General features: G+C 38.9%; 1 pseudogene; it reads left to right on the forward strand.

Moving 5' to 3' along the window:
- Window positions 1-587: 587 nt before the first annotated feature.
- LOC137241707 (tRNA-dihydrouridine(20a/20b) synthase [NAD(P)+]-like) lies at window positions 588-7899 on the forward strand (annotated as a pseudogene).
- Window positions 7900-17677: the final 9778 nt, after the last annotated feature.

Below are 17677 nucleotides of genomic sequence, written 5' to 3' on the forward strand. Positions count from 1 at the left end.
AGCGCACAACTAATTCAAAACGCTCAAATTCAAACTAAAACAACATCCGGCCGAACCGGATGTCACGGACAGACCGTTAAAACTTCCAACTCAAAATTAAAAAAAAAACTAAACACAAAAGAAAAAAACAAAATTAACCGAACAGAAAACGACCGGTTACCAAACGCTGAAACAAAAGAAAACTAAAAACGGCTGAAAATTAAAACAAGAAATATAAAGGCCGAATATACATATAAGGGCCGTGGGTGTTGTTGGGACGCCCGGTACCATTCCCACCCTCAAATCCATGGACATCGACGCACCTAATTTTCGATGGCCCCTTACCTGTGTACCCTATATGTCTTCTAAATGAGAAGAAACATCAGCATTCCCATTTATAATACAGATTTATTTATAATTCATTATAATAGAAAACTTATTCCGTACTTATAGCTAATACATGTTATACGACTAACCCTATACTAAGGCTTATTCAAACTAATATAAGGGAAACCCTAAGCCAAGGTTAGGTTAATCTCATATTCTTTTCAAAAAAAGATTTTAATTGCAAGGTTAGCGGAAGGCTGTTGGCGGAGGAGTATAAAAAAATGATCGATATGGCGAAAAACCAAAAACCAATTGGTTGGCTATGGTATGGTTATGGCGTTAGCGTTATGTTATGGCACCAATTATCGATTACATTGATTTCTATAAGGTAGGTTCGATCAGCTGTTTTATCTAGTTATGGTTTTATGGTTATAAGTCACCTTTAATTAGCCCTTTAACCCTAACGCCATAGTCGTAATCATACCCATAACCATCTCCAATGTGATCGATTAATGGTGCCTTAACCTAAAGATAGTGAAAATTTCATAAAAATGAAGAAAGCGGAAAAAATTACAAACATACTCCACAAAAATAAGTCTCTTAGTCATCACGTATCCAAAGCAATAAATAAAATCTACAAAAAGTTATTAAATTCCCAATTCAAACAATTTTAAGTTATGGATATGACGAGAAACCAAAAATCAATTGGTTGGCTATGGTATGGTCATGGCGTAAGCGTTATGGTATGACACCATTAATCGATTACATTGGTTTCCAGAAGGTAGGTTCGATCAGCTGTTTTATCTAGTTATAGTTATATGGTTATACTTACTTACTTACTTAATTGACGCTTAACGGTCTAAACGGTTATGGCCGTCCAACAAAGCGCGGCAGTCGCTCCTTCGCTCCGCCAACCGGCGCCATTTGGTCACACCAAGGGAGTTTAAATCGTTTTTCATCTGGCCCTTCCAACGGAGTGGGGCCCGCCCTCTACCTCTGCTTCCATAGGCGGGTTCCGATAGGAACACTTTCTTGGCCGGAGCATCATCTTTCATTCGCATAACATGGCCTAGCCAGCGCAGCCGCTGCGTTTTAATTCGCTGGACTATGTTGATGTCTGCGTATAGCTCGTACAGCTCATCATTAAATATTTTTCGGTACTCGCCACCGCCAACGCGTAGAGGTCCATAAATCTTTCGAAGAACTTTTCTCTCGAACACTCCCAAAGCCGCTTCATCTGCTGTTGTCATGATCCATGCTTCTGCCCCATATAGCAGTACGGGTACGATAAGTGACTTGTAGAGTAAGATTTTCGTTCGCCGAGAGAGGACTTTACTTTTCAACCTTTCAACTTTTCAACTTTACTTTTTACCTGTTCCAAAGTAGCATTTATTTGCAAGAGTGATTTTTCGCATAACTTGTTACGGTCTGCTGTTATGGTCAACGGTTACAGTCCACCTGGGAGAGTTTTCGTGCGAACACACCTAGTGACTGGTGATGGGGCGAAAGTTGCGATACAAAAGTATCGAAAAACAAGAAAGAAAGACCAGCGATCACTAGCGAAAAAAAAATGCCACGAGTTTCCGGCATGAAAAGTAAGAAGAAGGCGAAAAAGTTTTAAAGAACGAAAAAAAGAAAGGTTAGCCATGCGTTTCCGGGCTTAAAAAACGAAGAAGACAAGGAAACATTAAATTGTAAAGAGAAAAGCTGATTCACCAAAAAAAAGGAAGAGAAGCGACATATAAAGCCGACAGCGGAGAAAACCACCAATGCGGAATTGTAAGGTGCTCCTATTAATTGCACACTGCTTGCTGTTTAACTGAGTCCCACGTACTTATCAACCAACTACCCGGTCAGCACACTGGCACAATAATTTTCGTGAATAGTTTTACGCCTTCTAATTGTGGCGAAGCTTTTAACTAGTATTGAGCAGTGTGGAATCTTCGTTTTTGCAATTTCATGCGGACCCAAAAAGAACTGTTAAGAAACATTTAACGAATCTTGCTGATACGACAGTATCGACAAGTCCGAATTCACATACCAATTACATAGTAGTACAGGCACAAGCGAATTGCTAGAAGACCCTTAAACCAACACCTCCGCCTCCAGGGCCAGCAGTACGCTGCAGCGTAATACAACGAACGCCAAAATTAGCCCCAAATCATCCAGGTCGTAAAAGTCAACACGAAGTTTTATTGCCACCAGGTTCACTCGATCACCTCGGATCAGAGCGCAACAACCACCAACAGTACCAACACAGCGCGCCCAAGACCGCGCACCACAACCAACAACAACGTTTGAAACCGGGTGAGTCCGTTCCAACTCGGGGAAATTATATTATGTATTTATATGAAGTGATAAAATTCGTCACTTACAGATTATAGTCTCAAATTTTGTAATTCACTCCAAACACACTTAATGAACCTAAAGACCCTTTTCTGTAACTCGATTCGAAAATACGGTATATGAATTCGAACATTTTGGTGCTCTTAACTCTATTGACCCGTCGGATATGTGCAATGTCAAACCAGTTCTGTAATCTTGCGAGTAAGCAACATTGTTCTGTAAAGCTTGTGAAAAGTCAATACAGTCAAGAAATAGAAACCCAAAATTATAAAAGTTCGAGTTCTGCGCATTATTTTATTCAAGTCCAGTTGCAGAATAGTGTCGCCAGTATATATAGTACTTTACATATTTGAATGTGTCACTCTGAACCATAATTTTTTTTTATATATATATACATGCGAAAGCCATGTGAATGGGTAATACATTACACATTAGCGACAAATGCCTTTCCGCGAGAAATTAGAATCTAGTCGCAACAAGGGATAGAGGATTTATGTCTTTGTGATCATGAACCAATAAACTCGTTATATAATTTTTTTTTGAAATATTTTTTACTGCTCCACTATACTGTTGCGACTGAAACGTTACCTAAAAATTCATAAACTGCATGATCTCTATATGATCACAAGGCACAAGTTGGTATGTACCAACGAAGACTAAAGCTATAAAAGCTTATTAAATTGTTACGAGAGTTTTGCCCAACCATATCTATTGGTGTGGCAAGCAAATTTCCATAGACTCGAAATAAGACAAATAAAAATGAATTTAATGCAATTGTACTTGCAAACAGATAAAGTATGTATTATATTCAGAACATAGAACATTGGTATGCAATTTAAATGAAATCATAGAAGTTCCAGATAATATTCTAAGATTAGGTTAGACCACTAAAATTTGTAAGTTGTACCTAAACATTTAGTTAAGGGGTTGGGTTCCTTTTATTTTCCTTCCACTTGCGCTTCAGTAACCCTTACTTCTAGTGTTGCTACCTTCGGAATTGTCTTTATATATATATATATATATATAAATAGTGCGTACATACAAAGTTGATGCACACGGGCATTTAGGACACTGCAGTCTAACTCTACTGGAGCGTAGTTCCAGTTGACTTATTTAATTAAAGGCAATTTTCTTTGCATTCTCTTACGTATTAGTGAAATGAAATGGAATTTATTGTAATGAAATTAAATACGTCAACATAAGGATAGAAAATAAAACGAGCTCCGTGGCCTTATTGAAACGACATACTTATGTTCGAAACAGTATATTATATTAGGTAATGCCTTGAATTTAAAGATGTATAAATAAATAAATTGTAATTAAAATGGGAATGCTGGCGTCTACATTCTTTTAGAAGGCACTTAGGGTTACCAGGTAAGGGGCCACCCAAAAATAGGTGCGTCGGTGGCCATGGATTTGAGGGTGGGAATAGCACCGGGCATCGCAACACCACACGCGACGGCCCCTATATATATTCGGCCCATTTCTCTTTTTGTTTGTTTTCTTTTAAATTTTCAGCGGTTTTTTTTTGAGTTTGATTTTCAGCGTTAGTAACCGGCCGTGTCCGGTTCGGTAATTTTTTTTTTGCGGTAATTTTTTTGAATTTAAATTTTGAATGTTAACGGTCTGTCCGTGACATCCGGTTCGGCCGGATGTTGTTTTAGTTTGAATTTATAAGCGTTTTGAATTCGTTCTGCGCTTTTTTGTCATTTGATTTGAATAGGCATGATAGGATTTTTTCTGTTTGGCGCAGGAACAGTAAGGTTGGCAAGGACCCGCCCCAGCCGACAATGACTATCCACTGTGCACCACCACATCATGCCGACCGCCTTCCTTACTGCTTCCACCGTAGATGCGTTTCCATAACAAATTTCAGAGCCGATGTTGTTTTTAGTGTAAATGCTGGTTTCGAAATAAACGAAGTCTTTTACTATTTCGAAATTACGGCTGCCAGCAGTAGTGTGGTTGCCAAGGCGCATGACTCTTTGCTCGATAACAACAGGTACTTCGTTTTGTCCTCATTCACCATCAATCCCATTTTTACCGCTTCTTTTTCCAGTTTGGAGTAAGCAGAACTAACGGCGCGGGTGGTCAAGTGGATGATATCATTGTCAATGCCAGCAATACGACCTACTACATATTGGCTAGTTTGCGGGGAAACCAAATTCAGACATAGCGGCATATAGGCAATTCCTTTTCTTGTTGTAAAAGACGGCTTTAAAATCGACGAAGAGGTGATGTGTGTCGATTATCTTTTCACGGGTTTTTTCCAAGATTTGGCGCATTGTGAAAATCTGGTCGATGGTAAGTTTACCAGGTCTTAAGCTGCACTGATAAGGTCCAATCAGCCGGTTCACGATGGGCTTCAAGCTTTCGCACAACACTTGAAAGGACCTTATATGCGATATTAAGAAGACTGATTCCACGATAGTTGGTGCATTTTGCAGTATCCCCCTTCTTGTGGACTGGGCAAAGAACACTTAGATTCCAATCGTCGGGCATGCACTCGTCCGCCCATATTTTGCGAAGAAGCTGCTGCATGTGCCTTACCAACTCCTCGCCGCCGTACTTGAATAGCTCCGCAGGCAATCCATCAGCGCATACGGCCTTGTTGTTTTTCAATCTGGTTATTGCTATTCTAACTTCGTCATAATCGGGCGGGGGGACATATATTCCATCATCATCGATTGCGTGATCGGGTTCGTCATCTCTGCGTGATGAATCGCTGCCTCCATTTAGGAGAGCAGAGAAGTGTTCCTCCATAATCTAAGCATTAGTTACAAGGTCGCCGTTTTCATTCCTACAGGAGTTTGCCCCAGTCTTAAAACCTTCCGTCTGACGCCGTATTTTTTGGTAAAATTTTCTGGCGTTATTCCTGGTGGCTAGCAGCTCAAGCTCGTCGCACTCACGCCTTTCTGGTTCTGCTTTTTTCTTCCTTAAAAGGCGTCTCGCTTCCTTTTTCAACTCACGATAGCATTCACACACTCCTCTTGTTGCGCTCGCTTTTAACGTAGCCCTTTATATGGTTATAAGTCACCATTAATGGCCTTAATAGTTCCGTCACATAAGCAGCTTTTCACATAGATGAGTTTAACACAAGCTTATGCATTATGAGTAGATTGCACGTATTTTTATGGAGATTGGTAGATTGAGCGACACTGGCGCCATCTTATATTGAAAAGTAGCCAACTCTCAAATTTTGTTGCCAACAAATCATAAGAAGAAGAATTTGACATTTGTTTACAAGTAGAGCGTCGAAGTGAAGAGAAATTGGAAAATGTAAATAAATGTAATTATCTGAGAATTTAACTTGCAATAATATGAACAAAGGCCAAATATATATTTTAAATTTTTTTAACACTGAAAAGAACACATCACATGGATTTACAAAGTCAGCGCGCCAATGGTGCGATATAGCAAATTGGCATTCAGGCGGCTTCTTCGTCAACATGGTGTGGAATTGGCATTGACACCAATAATCATTGCTGATTCATTTATACATAGTAAAAAGGTGCGCTATAATGAATTTAGAGGATATTCCTAGTATATCACAATTCGCTGCGTGCCATGCGCATGAATTCTCCTTACCAGCCCAGTTAAATATCCATATGTTAATGGCATGGATTTGGATTGTGGCTGTCCGCAATCATGGACAATTTCTAAAGCATATGGCTGTAGTCTGCTGAGACATCCAGAACTGGTGAAAGATATTGTAGAAACTACAAGGCGTGTGCTACCAAACTACTTTATAGCTCCGACACGTAAGCAGTTTTTCATATAGATGAGTTTAACACATGCTTATGCATTATGAGTAGATTGCACGTATTTTTATGGAGAATGGTAGAATGAGCGACACTAGCGCCATCTGATATTGAAAATTAGCCAACTCCCCAATTTTGTTCCAAGCAAATCGTAAGAAGAAGAATTTGACATTTGCTTTGGCTAAGGGTGTTGGCACACTTTGCAAGTGAAATTATTTTTCCCACTGGTTGGTAGATTTTCTAACATCTTTCACAATTAAAAACTGCAATTTTGAATACGACACAAAATATGTTAGCAAGAATTTTTGTTGTATAGGGATAATGTTTGCAACAGTACTTCGCGAAATTTTGTATGTGAATGGACAAGGCGTAATAAACTTCAATTGCGAAGTCTGAAGTTCCTTCATATTTACAAACGCAACATCTTGGTTGATTGTGGCGATATTTTTGGAATGTATAAGCTTGTGTTAAACGCAACTACATGCAAAATGTCATTGTGCAGGGGCCTTTAGCATATCGATAAAATTACGCTGATTCAATGGCAGTGGAGAGCAATCAGTACGATCTACAGTGGAACTGTTACGTCAACTAGAAAAATGTGGTGCCACATTTTTGACATTACATGGGAGAAACATGTGGCACAAGCTATCAGATCCTCATAATATCATGGTGTACAAGTACAAGTGTGTTGACTTATCTGTCAAGCATTCTGACAGGCACTCGCTGGATTCGGAATGACAGCGAATTCAAAATGGATACCATTACCGAATGCGCCGAATGATTGAAAAATTGAAAAAGTCGATACGATTGGTAGTCAAAAATGTTGTCGTTGAGACCAAAAATGCGACTCTAGACCTGAGATTTCCATCAGGTGAGCGAGGCTGTTTGTAGTTTTGACGTTTATCGCTTAGTGAACACACTTGTATAGGTACACTATGCATAATATCAACGCTGTCTGAATTAAAGAAATTCATCGAAAACCCACTTATATTTAATGGCAATGTTCGCACTTGGCAAGACGCCAAAAATTTGCATGAACAAACACAGGCTGATTGTGTAATGGCAGCACGAAGTTTACTTTCAAATCATACACTTTCTAACGAACACTGCGGGGAAGCCGAAACATCGATGGAATGTGTGCAGCAACGGTTGTATATTGCCACACGTGCTGGTATTTACATACATATTCAATGTTTTAATCACCATCATTATGTGGAGCAGTCATATGAAAAGGAAGCTGAGCTTGGATTTCAACAATTTTACGAGCAAGCAACAAATATTTGAATTTTTTTGAGGAACGTTATGGCTTAAAGCCCCGCACAGAATCGTATAGTAGTCCCTTGGAATATACTAAATGTATATATCCTCAACTGAAATATGAGGGGACGCAAGTTAATAAATCATCAGATGCGCTCACTTGGAATGAGAATCGGATGGTAAATTTTTCAATTAATTCAAAGATAAGGTGTCGGCACCTAATGATTAAAATGACATTGAATAAGGCCGTTTTTTTTTTATACTGATTATTACTCAATGAATTGGGCGAATAAAAATATGTACATATAAAAGAGATGCTAAACTTATTTAAATAATAAATATCGAGTAAAATAAAGTTTTTTACAGAACCTGTCTTAAATTTAAAGACTCACCATTAGGTTTGGTTTAGCTGTTGGTGTCAATTGTGATAAAAACGTTTCTTCTAACCTGAAAAATTCCTTTAAAAATTATGACCTATATTATTGGCACCTAAGGGGTAGAAGGTTCAATGTGGTTGTCGTTGTAGCAGTGCTTCGGGGTGTTCTAGGGACGTAGCGGTTCTGAGGGAAGTATTTTGGCAGGCCTGAATTTTCTTCCAGTGAGTAACCTTTAGGCTTGGCGACGATATCGGGGACGCGTAGAATGCAATCTGCGGGCCAATTGCTTTGTAAGTGGTAACGGGCGTTTCTTTGTCTTCACCCGAAGTGCTGCGGGCATGAGATTAGGGAATTGTATTACGGCTCTGGATTTTAGGTACAATTGCGTGCTCGCCTAAATACAGATTCTGATGGAACGTCACATCCAATATTTTTGGTTGTAAGACAGTGGCGTAATGCCATCGACGAGGATGTTTAATATCGTCGACATTTTTCGTATCCATGTTATAAGTAAGGTCACCGTTGATTTGGTGGGTGACGATGTCAGGTTTCGCGAGGCTATAAAACTGAGGAGATCGGGGAGTTAGTTGATTATTTTATTACATAGCTCATTGTTCGGTGGGCCAAGGTCGGTGGCCATTATCGTGCACTCATCGGCGTAGGATACGATAGTGACTCCTTCTGATAGTGAAGATATATAATTTGCGGTCCACCTTTTGAGACATGAAGGATGGGAGGACCCTTCCAATTCTTGAAGTAACGTGCAATGGTTGATTGTATCAAAAGCTTTTCATAAGTCTAGCGCTGTGAGTACTGTTCTATGGCGGGTTTTTGATTCAATCCGCAATTCATCTGCGTGTTGATGGCTTTTAGGGCGGTTATGGCCGTCCAACAAGGCGTGCCAGTCACTCCTTCGCTCCGACAACCGGCGCCAATTGGTCATACCAAGGGAGTTTAAATCGTTTTCCACCTGGTCCTGCCAACGGAATGGGGCCCACCCTACCTCTGCTTCCATAGGCGGGTTCCGATAGAAACACTTTCTTGGCCGGAGCATCATATTTCATACGCATAACATGGCCTAGCCAGCGCAGCCGCTGCGTTTTAATTCGCTGGACTATGTTGATGTCTTCGTATAACTCGTACAGCTCATCATTAAATCTCATCAGCTAGAGGTCCATAAATTTTTTGAAGAACTTTTCTCTCGAACACTCCCAAAGCCGCTTCATCTGCTGTTGCCATGGTCCATGCTTCTGCCCCATATAGCAGGACGGGTACGATAAGTGACTTGTAGAGTATGATTTTCGTTCGCCGAGAGAGGACTTTACTTTTCAATTGCCTACCTAGACCAAAGTAGCATTTATTGGCAAGACTGATTCTTCGCTGGAATTCAGTACTGATATTGTTGCTAGTGTTGATGCTGGTTTGCAAATAAACTTTTACTATTTCGAAATTGTGGCTGCTAACAGCAGCGTGGTTGCCAAGACGTGTATGCGCTGACTCTTTGCTCAATGGCAGCAGGTACTTCTTTTTGTCCTCATTCACCATCAAACCCATCTTTATCGCTTCTTTTTCCAGTTTAGAGTAAGCATAACTAACAGCGCGGGTGTTTAGGCCGATGATATCAATGTCATCAGCATATGCCAGTAATTGCACGCTTTTATAGTATATTGTTCCAGTGCGGTTAAGTTCTGCAGCTAGTATAATTTTCTCCAGCATCAAATTAAAGAAATCGCAAGATAGGGAGTCCCCCTGTCTTAAACCTCGTTTAGTTTCGAACGGCTCGGAGAGGTCCTTCCCAATAGCAGAATGGCTTCAAGTGTCTTGGATACTGGCGATAGGAAAGATATCGGACGATAAGAATCTCCTATGTTAGCTGGTTTTCCAGGCCGTATGCCGTCGCACAGTGTTTAATGTAGAACAGCTAGCTGGACAAAATTATTTTATGAGATCTTCCGTTTCATACGCAGTAATTTTTTACAACTACGTCATTTTTTCCAGACATATTTTATTTTTTCCAAAATTTTACTTCATATGCATACATTTGCTTATTTCATATACAGTAACTCATGTGAATAAGTAACATAGATCCAAACAAATTTAAAGGATTTAAGAATATTACTTTATTGTACTTAAATTGAATGGACTACAAATCTCAATACTCTTAAATATTCGGGAAAAAAAAAATAAAAAATTTTTATGAAAATTCGTCGAATTTTTCAAAAAATTTTTAAATATAATTTAGTTTTTGTTATATATCGTGACAAATTTTCTTATGGGAAATTAGTTAAAATAAATTTGCGAAAGCGAAAATTGTAAGAATTGTCCAAAAAAGGGTGTCTACTTATTTATGTATGTACATCCTTTTTTTTTATTTGTTTGAGTATTTATCCTGGCACTACAATTTTTACAAAATTATTTTATAGTACCAGCCAGGAATGTAAAAGTGAATTACAATAATAATAATAACAATGTAATTATGTGAAAATTACTTATTACAAAAACTTAAAAGTAAAGTATCATACAAAGTAGAAAAGACAATAGATTTAAATTAAATAAAACCTGATCCAACAAAAAGTTATAGGGTAGGTTATCTTTTATAATTATGTTATTATTGGCTATCATCACTTTCATTCGATGAGTCACTTGTGGAATAGTCATGAGCATCAGCAACACTACTGTGAAAGCTTGAAACAACTGGGGTATTTATTGACACCTCAACATTATCGGGGGACAGTAAACTTAAAATTTCTGAAGTCAGACTTTTAAATTTTTTCTTAGGTATCTCCCTAAAACTGTTAACTAAAGGATACGATGCTATAAGCATCATATTCATAAGATCTCTATTCGTGGCTTCACGCGACTGCTTTTGTGTGTTATCATCCCTGAATCGTCTCAAATCTTTGTTACAGGCTTCCTGTGCTTCCTCAGAAAGTTGACCAATAGGTAAAATTGCTGATTTTATAATATCAGTACTATGCACTAAGATTTTATGAACTTTAACAGGCATATTAAACCATGGATAGAGATCTATGTATAGTTTTTTAGTCTCGACCGCCAATTTTTCAAATCTTTGGATATTTATATTGTACCCAGATACTAATGCGCGAAGGAGAGTGTCGAATCTTTTGATGAGCGTTACATCCAATCACGTAATCTCAGCACTAGCCTCAGAATTTTCGAAAAACCTACGAGCAGTGTTGCCGTCATTGGTATAGCCGAAACCTGGTTTTGGTTTATCTACTATCAATCCAAGTATACTTTTAAAATTATTCTTGATTTCTTTGGAACGTAGCTTTACACTCTCTTTATCTACCTCATTCCTAAGCTGCCATTTTTTTCTTCGAGGCGATAACTTATGTGAAGCAAGCATTCAAAACATCTTATCCATGCATGGAGAGTAGACAAACCAAAACCAAGATTATCTCGGTTGAGCGTAAAGTCCCGTAACTCATTATTCATATCTTTGGAGTGGCACTACAAATATATCACTTTTGTGCGGAAGAAGTTTCAGTCAAAGCATTGCAAACTTTTCCGTCAATCATTGTTAGAAGCATATTGTGATTTACGGAAACTTCGTATTCTTCGAGCAAGTACTTTGTTGGCAACAACGCATTTATCTCCTCTAAAACTTTGTTCGTTTCAAAAACAATAAAATCTTTTCTTTCTTTAGAAAAAATAAATTTATTTGGACAATACATGGTAGAAGAAGGTCGAGGATTCTGCCAAACAATGTTACCTTTTTCATCCTGTAATTGAAGAGGAACGAAAGAAAATATAAACAAAAACTTATCAGTGTCAGAACTGCATGTAAACTTTTGCTTATATGTGCTATGGCCAGAGCTTCCATCGCAACCCCACTTGCTGATTTAAGTATACGTCAAGTTTGTAGGTAATAAACTAACAAAAACTTCTTGATTTGCTAAAACTAAACGCTCAACAGTTTTATCTAATACGGACTGGACTTTAATTTCCGCACGTGTTTCACCAACATCAACTTCATTTGGATAGCATTCTGCCTTAGCTTTTCTTAAGACTATAAAGCTAAAGCTTCTGCATAGCTCAAGCATCTTACATTTGGCTCACATGTCATCTTTTTGCCGGATATTTGAGTGGTTTCCTGTTATTTTTTTATAATGCTAGCAACATTTCTGTTGCCGGACATACGCGTTGATACTTCTGCCGCATAAAGTAACTCACCAGGACTTCTAGATTGCAAGAGGTCATCCAATCGACGCCGTTTGGGTTTTTCACTGCAGCTAGCAGAGTCCTTCTTTCGTCTTTCGGGGCCGGGGTTACCTGAAGAAGTGGTTGGTTGGTCTGATGGCAACTTTGAATCCACCGTTATTGTAAATGTGAAGTCTGGACCCGAAAGCCACTCCGAGTATTTATTCAAAAATCGCTCCTTATGTCTTCCAGAAGTGTTCCACTTTTGATCCAGCTTCGACAAATATGCCGATATTTGTAAGCTTAAACTTTTTATCGAATACTCGGCTGCTTGGCTTAAATCGTACTTAAGTACAACAAAACTCAATAATTCTTTATTTCCTTCGAATATTGAAACCAAATGTCAAAAAACTCCGTTCTGGGTACGGTTATAACTAAACTGCTTTGTGTTGTTGATTTTCCGACAGGGTGAATAGTTGATGATTGTTGTGCTGCCATTTTAAGTGTCGTTGATCGTTCTGATTTGTTATCAGTTGTGCGGTATTTATATTACATTCAGGTATTGGCGTAGATGCTACCAAATGGGGTTGTTTTATGTAGCGTTCCTGTGTGGTTATACCTGCATTAGGATTGCTTTGTATGTACCTGTTTTTATGCCTTGGTGACTGGTGCGGTAGGTTGTGGCAGGTTGAAGTCAGTGATCTTCGCCTTTTTGCTTTTGGTGTGCTCTTGTTGACCTTGCGCGTTTATTTTTGTATGTTTTATGGCTACGTGTTTGTTTCCTGTACCTTGTTACGAGCCCCTTCAGCCTCTTACTTAAAATGGGCTTGCTTAGCATGTTAGTAAAAGTGGTGTGTGCACTGGCGTTAGTACGGGAGCTTCAGCCTGGGGAGGGTTCGAAACACCTTTACTGAACCAAGCCATCATCCTTCAGCTTGGAGGCATAACACGAAATTTAATTTGCACACTAACGAAAAGCTACCGGAAAGCCTGAGTACCACCAATCATGCCTGGAAAACCCCATACCTAGCAGCGCGTATCTTATTTTGGCGGCTGCTCTACCATGGCTTTAAAGCTGTTAGTAAATCCCCAATAAATCCACCCCCACTAACTATGGAATCAGACCAACGAAATTAAGTTTAAAATTCCATAATTACAAATATTTATTAAAGCTCAATTCATTCTTCTTAAATTCTAATAGAAGCTTCAAAATAGGGATAATGTTATGTAGGTATAATTCTAACACTAAGATTACAATTATTTACTTATCTCCTAAAGTACTAACATTTATTTGTTTGGGGGTATCAATCAGCTGACCAAAACCAACCTACCTCAACCATACATACATAAGGTATTCCATAGGCAAACGACCTTGTCATTCTCGTAGAACTGTGGCTTATTCAGAGAAAAAAATCATAGAGAGGAAAGAAAAGTCCAACTCTAACTCACTTAGGTTGGCAAATCAGAGCTCTCAGAGATCCATTCGAAAATAGAAATTAATGATACAAAAAAAACTAAGTTGACGTGCATATATAGATATGTATGAACTTATGCGCAATTTGGCGCACGCAAAAAAAACAAAAATATAATGCATCTACGTACATACATAACTAATATGTATGTAAGTACATGTGTAACCAATCACCTTCTCTGGTTATGCTAAAATAGTTGGTGGATAAAATGACTTAAATTCACTTACATGCTTTTGTCGTTATGTACCCATTTGCTTAGTCCAACGCTGTCCCACGAAGCGAAGAAGGCCTTTGTATGAAGCGGCTGGTACGCGATCGTAAGCTTAACCCTATGGAAGAAGCGTTAGGGCTAGGGAAGTTTTCGTCCAACCAACAAAAAGAATCCTGCGATATAATTAATCTTAAAAACCGACTGGGGCTATTTTTAGGTCATGCATTGATGACTGGTGTGCGAAGGTCGCTTAAAAAGTATCAAAGATTAATCGCCGCCGGCATGAGCACAAACAAATGAAAAACTGAGAGATTCTAAGAGAATTTCCAAATTTTTGTCAAAGTAAGAGTTTTAGTAAGTTTAATGTGCCTTTCGGTTTTCTCTCGAAAAAGTAAACAGAAAGTGGGTAAATGGAATGAAAAGTTATGACATTTTGTGGAACTAGGTCAGTTTTAGCAGCGATCATATGGTATTCTATGTAAACGTACATAGAATAATTCTGTTAATAACAGGTTGTTTAACATATTTGCATATAAAAAAAAATGTTCTTAATCAAATTAAATATCCGACGGCAAATTTGAGATCTAGGCTGAAGGTAAGTATAAAGAGTAGCTTAACTGGAAGTATGAAGATACTTGGTATATCTTAAGGGTAAGTATTAAACTAATGTATTAACCGTATATTTGATTTCAAATTTATTTCAGCTTAAGTAAAATTTTAAATTCGTTTTTTCCTTTTTTTTGTTTGATAAATATATGGTTATACCTATCCACCTGTGTAAGTAACATGCAGCACCATAGTTACAAAATAATAGGTCTTTTCAGCTAGCTTTACACAAGGGAACTCAGACTTTAGGTTCAAAGATAGGTATTACTAAATTAAATTAGGTTAGGATCATTTTAGATCAGCATGCTAACCATCTTTCTAGATGCATATGTACTTTTAAATCTATTTACTGCCATATCTTCTTTTCTAGCGACCACGCATCGCTAGAACATTGAATTATGGGAACTAAATTTAATTTATTATTTTATGTGTGATTCGGTTGCATAATTTGCGAATATACAACTTGATGTATTTTCAAGCGCCTAATTGGATCGGGTTTTGAGGGGTTAGCCGCATGCAACTCGATGGGGGCTCCTGCACCCGTCTTCCAGCGTTCCGCTCGCTAATCTTCTCCAGTGTATGCGCAGTAGGTATTTGTCTGCAAGGATACCGAATTTTAATTCCCATTCGTTGTTTAAAATACTAAGACTACCCGTCAGCACTAAACTACACGGACGCCAAGTTATAGGTTATCACTGCGCCTTACCTAATTTCTGGGCCGGATCTTGTGCAGGAATTGATGATTTTGTGATGGTATGTTCGATCTACCGTGGGTAACGTCCTACGAAAACACTCGCGAATTTAGACGCCTTACTAAGCTTAACTTAAAATTGAACACTCGACCCGGACTTAAATTTCTGCACCAGATGTTTACCGCACGGTAGTTCCTCAGGAAAAGAAATAGCTGAGCTCCGGAAATCGCTCAAGACCCATATGGTTATCATTGACGTCTTGATTATCGATATATGTATTTTGTTATCAAAAATCATATGCAAGCATTGACAGACGGACGGAAGTTGAGTTTAGACTAGTGTTAGATAATACAGAGTGTTACAGAGTCATGAAATTTGTAATAAGGAAAATCAAAAGCATAAAAAAAAAAAATTTAAATGAAAAGATGGAAAGTATGGTTGGTGCTGAAGTGTTCATGTACCCATATACCCCCCACCTAGAGTGTTGGTGCGGTTGGTATCTTCCCTCTGTCTTTTTGGATGTCCTTTTGGTTATAAATAGCTCGTTTGCCTGTATCTACGTCTTGCAATTCATATAAACAATTGCCGGTTTGTGCAACAACGGTTGCTTTTACGAACTTAGGGGCAAACTTGCCACAAAAATTCTTTGAGGCGTCACTCAGCCCAAAATTTCGTCTATAGACCGAGTCTCCAACCTTAAATTTTTCTGCAGAACTTCGCAAGTTATATCTTTTTGCTGACGATTCGAACGCTTTTTTAATATTTTCACCTATAGACTGCCGTATTAACGCCTGTTTGTCTAATCTATCTACGACGAGACCTTCGAGGGACCCCAATTTTCGAAAAAGCGGATACTCGTCACCATGAGCCGGACTTGAATTGTTTCCCGTTGTCACTTAAGATTATTTCGGGTGTTCCGAAAACAGCAAACACACTTTCCCGAAGAAAATCGCATATCCCAAGAGCATTAGAAATCTTTACGGCCTTGAAAAGAGGAAATTTGGTATAGTGATCCAAAACAATAAAGATTCCGATATTACCTTGCTTTGAACGGGGATATGGACCGAGGAAATCGACGTAGAGTTTTTAAAAAGGACGCTGAACGGTGTATTGTGCGGACATAGGGGATCGCAGCGTAGCGTTTGATGGCTTCGAGGTTTGGCAGGTTTCACAACTTCGGATGTAGTCCTTTACGTCAACCGTCATGTTTGGCCAATAAAAGTTCATTCGAAGCCGTTCTAAGGTTTTTGCTATTCCTCCGTGGCATTTGTTAGACGGGCGGTGGGCATTCTGTATCACGTTCTCAACCAAGCTTTTCGGGACCCATAGTTTCCAGTTGTATATCTCTCGCTCCGGGTTACCGTTGGGACATTCGGTCCTTTTATAGACCCGGTCATCAACTATTTGCAGATCAGGTACTTTGATTGTCTTTAATATGAACTATTAATTTCTTGTACTCTTCGGACTTAAACTCGGACGATTCTATATCAACTATCGGACGGACCTCTAACTCATTGATTTCTTCGAAGTTTTGGCGGGATAAGGTATCCGGCACTACATTTAAAGAGCCCTTTCTGTGCTCTATTTTGAATCGATAACCTTGAAGTTTCAATGACAATCGTGCTAGTCGGGTGGATAGGTCGCTTTGGCACATCAGCCACTGAAGACTGGCATGGTCAGTCACAATTGTAAAATCTTGCCCTTCAACATAGGCTCTGAACTTTTTTAAGATGAGCATAGCTGCAAGGCATTCTAGCTCCGTAACGCTATAATTGCTTTGAGCCTTGTTGAGTTTTTGGGAGAAATATGCAATTGGGACTTCGATACCTTCTTCATTCTTCTGCGCCAAAATGGCTTTGTGTAGTCAGGACTGGATAAGACAGGAGCAGAACATAATACTTGTTTCAAATTATCAAACGATTTCATTCCAAGTGAAGTGTTTGTTTTTCTTTAATAAGTTAGTCAAAGGGGTGGAAATGGACGCAAAATTATCTACGAACCGACGGTACCACCCGGCCATTCCAAGGAATCGCCGAACTTGTTTAACGGTAGTGGGTACTGGATAATTGGTAACTGCGGAAATCTTCTCCGGGTCAGTTCGAAGAGTGCCATTACCCACAATATATCCCAAATACTTCACCTCACTGATGCAAAACTTGCTCTTCTCCACGTTAATGGTTAATCCAGCTTTTCTTATCTGGTGAGCAACGTCGGACAGAACGGACATATGGCTATCAAAATCTTCGGACAGTATAGGCAGGTCGTCTAAATACACAAAAACTTGATTTTTTAATTTGGGTGGAATGACGCGATCCATCAAGCGGCAAAGTGCTTGAGAGGCGTTGCATAAGCCAAAGGGCATTACACAGTATCGATACAACGGACGGTTGGGGACAGTAAAACAAGTATAATCCCTAGATTTCTCGGACAGGGGATTTGCCAAAAGGCTCGACGCAAATCTAGTGAAGTGATGTATTTTGCCTTT

This window comes from Eurosta solidaginis, chromosome 2 (genome assembly GCF_040869045.1).
Source record: "Eurosta solidaginis isolate ZX-2024a chromosome 2, ASM4086904v1, whole genome shotgun sequence".
Taxonomy (NCBI): Eukaryota; Metazoa; Arthropoda; class Insecta; order Diptera; family Tephritidae; genus Eurosta; species Eurosta solidaginis.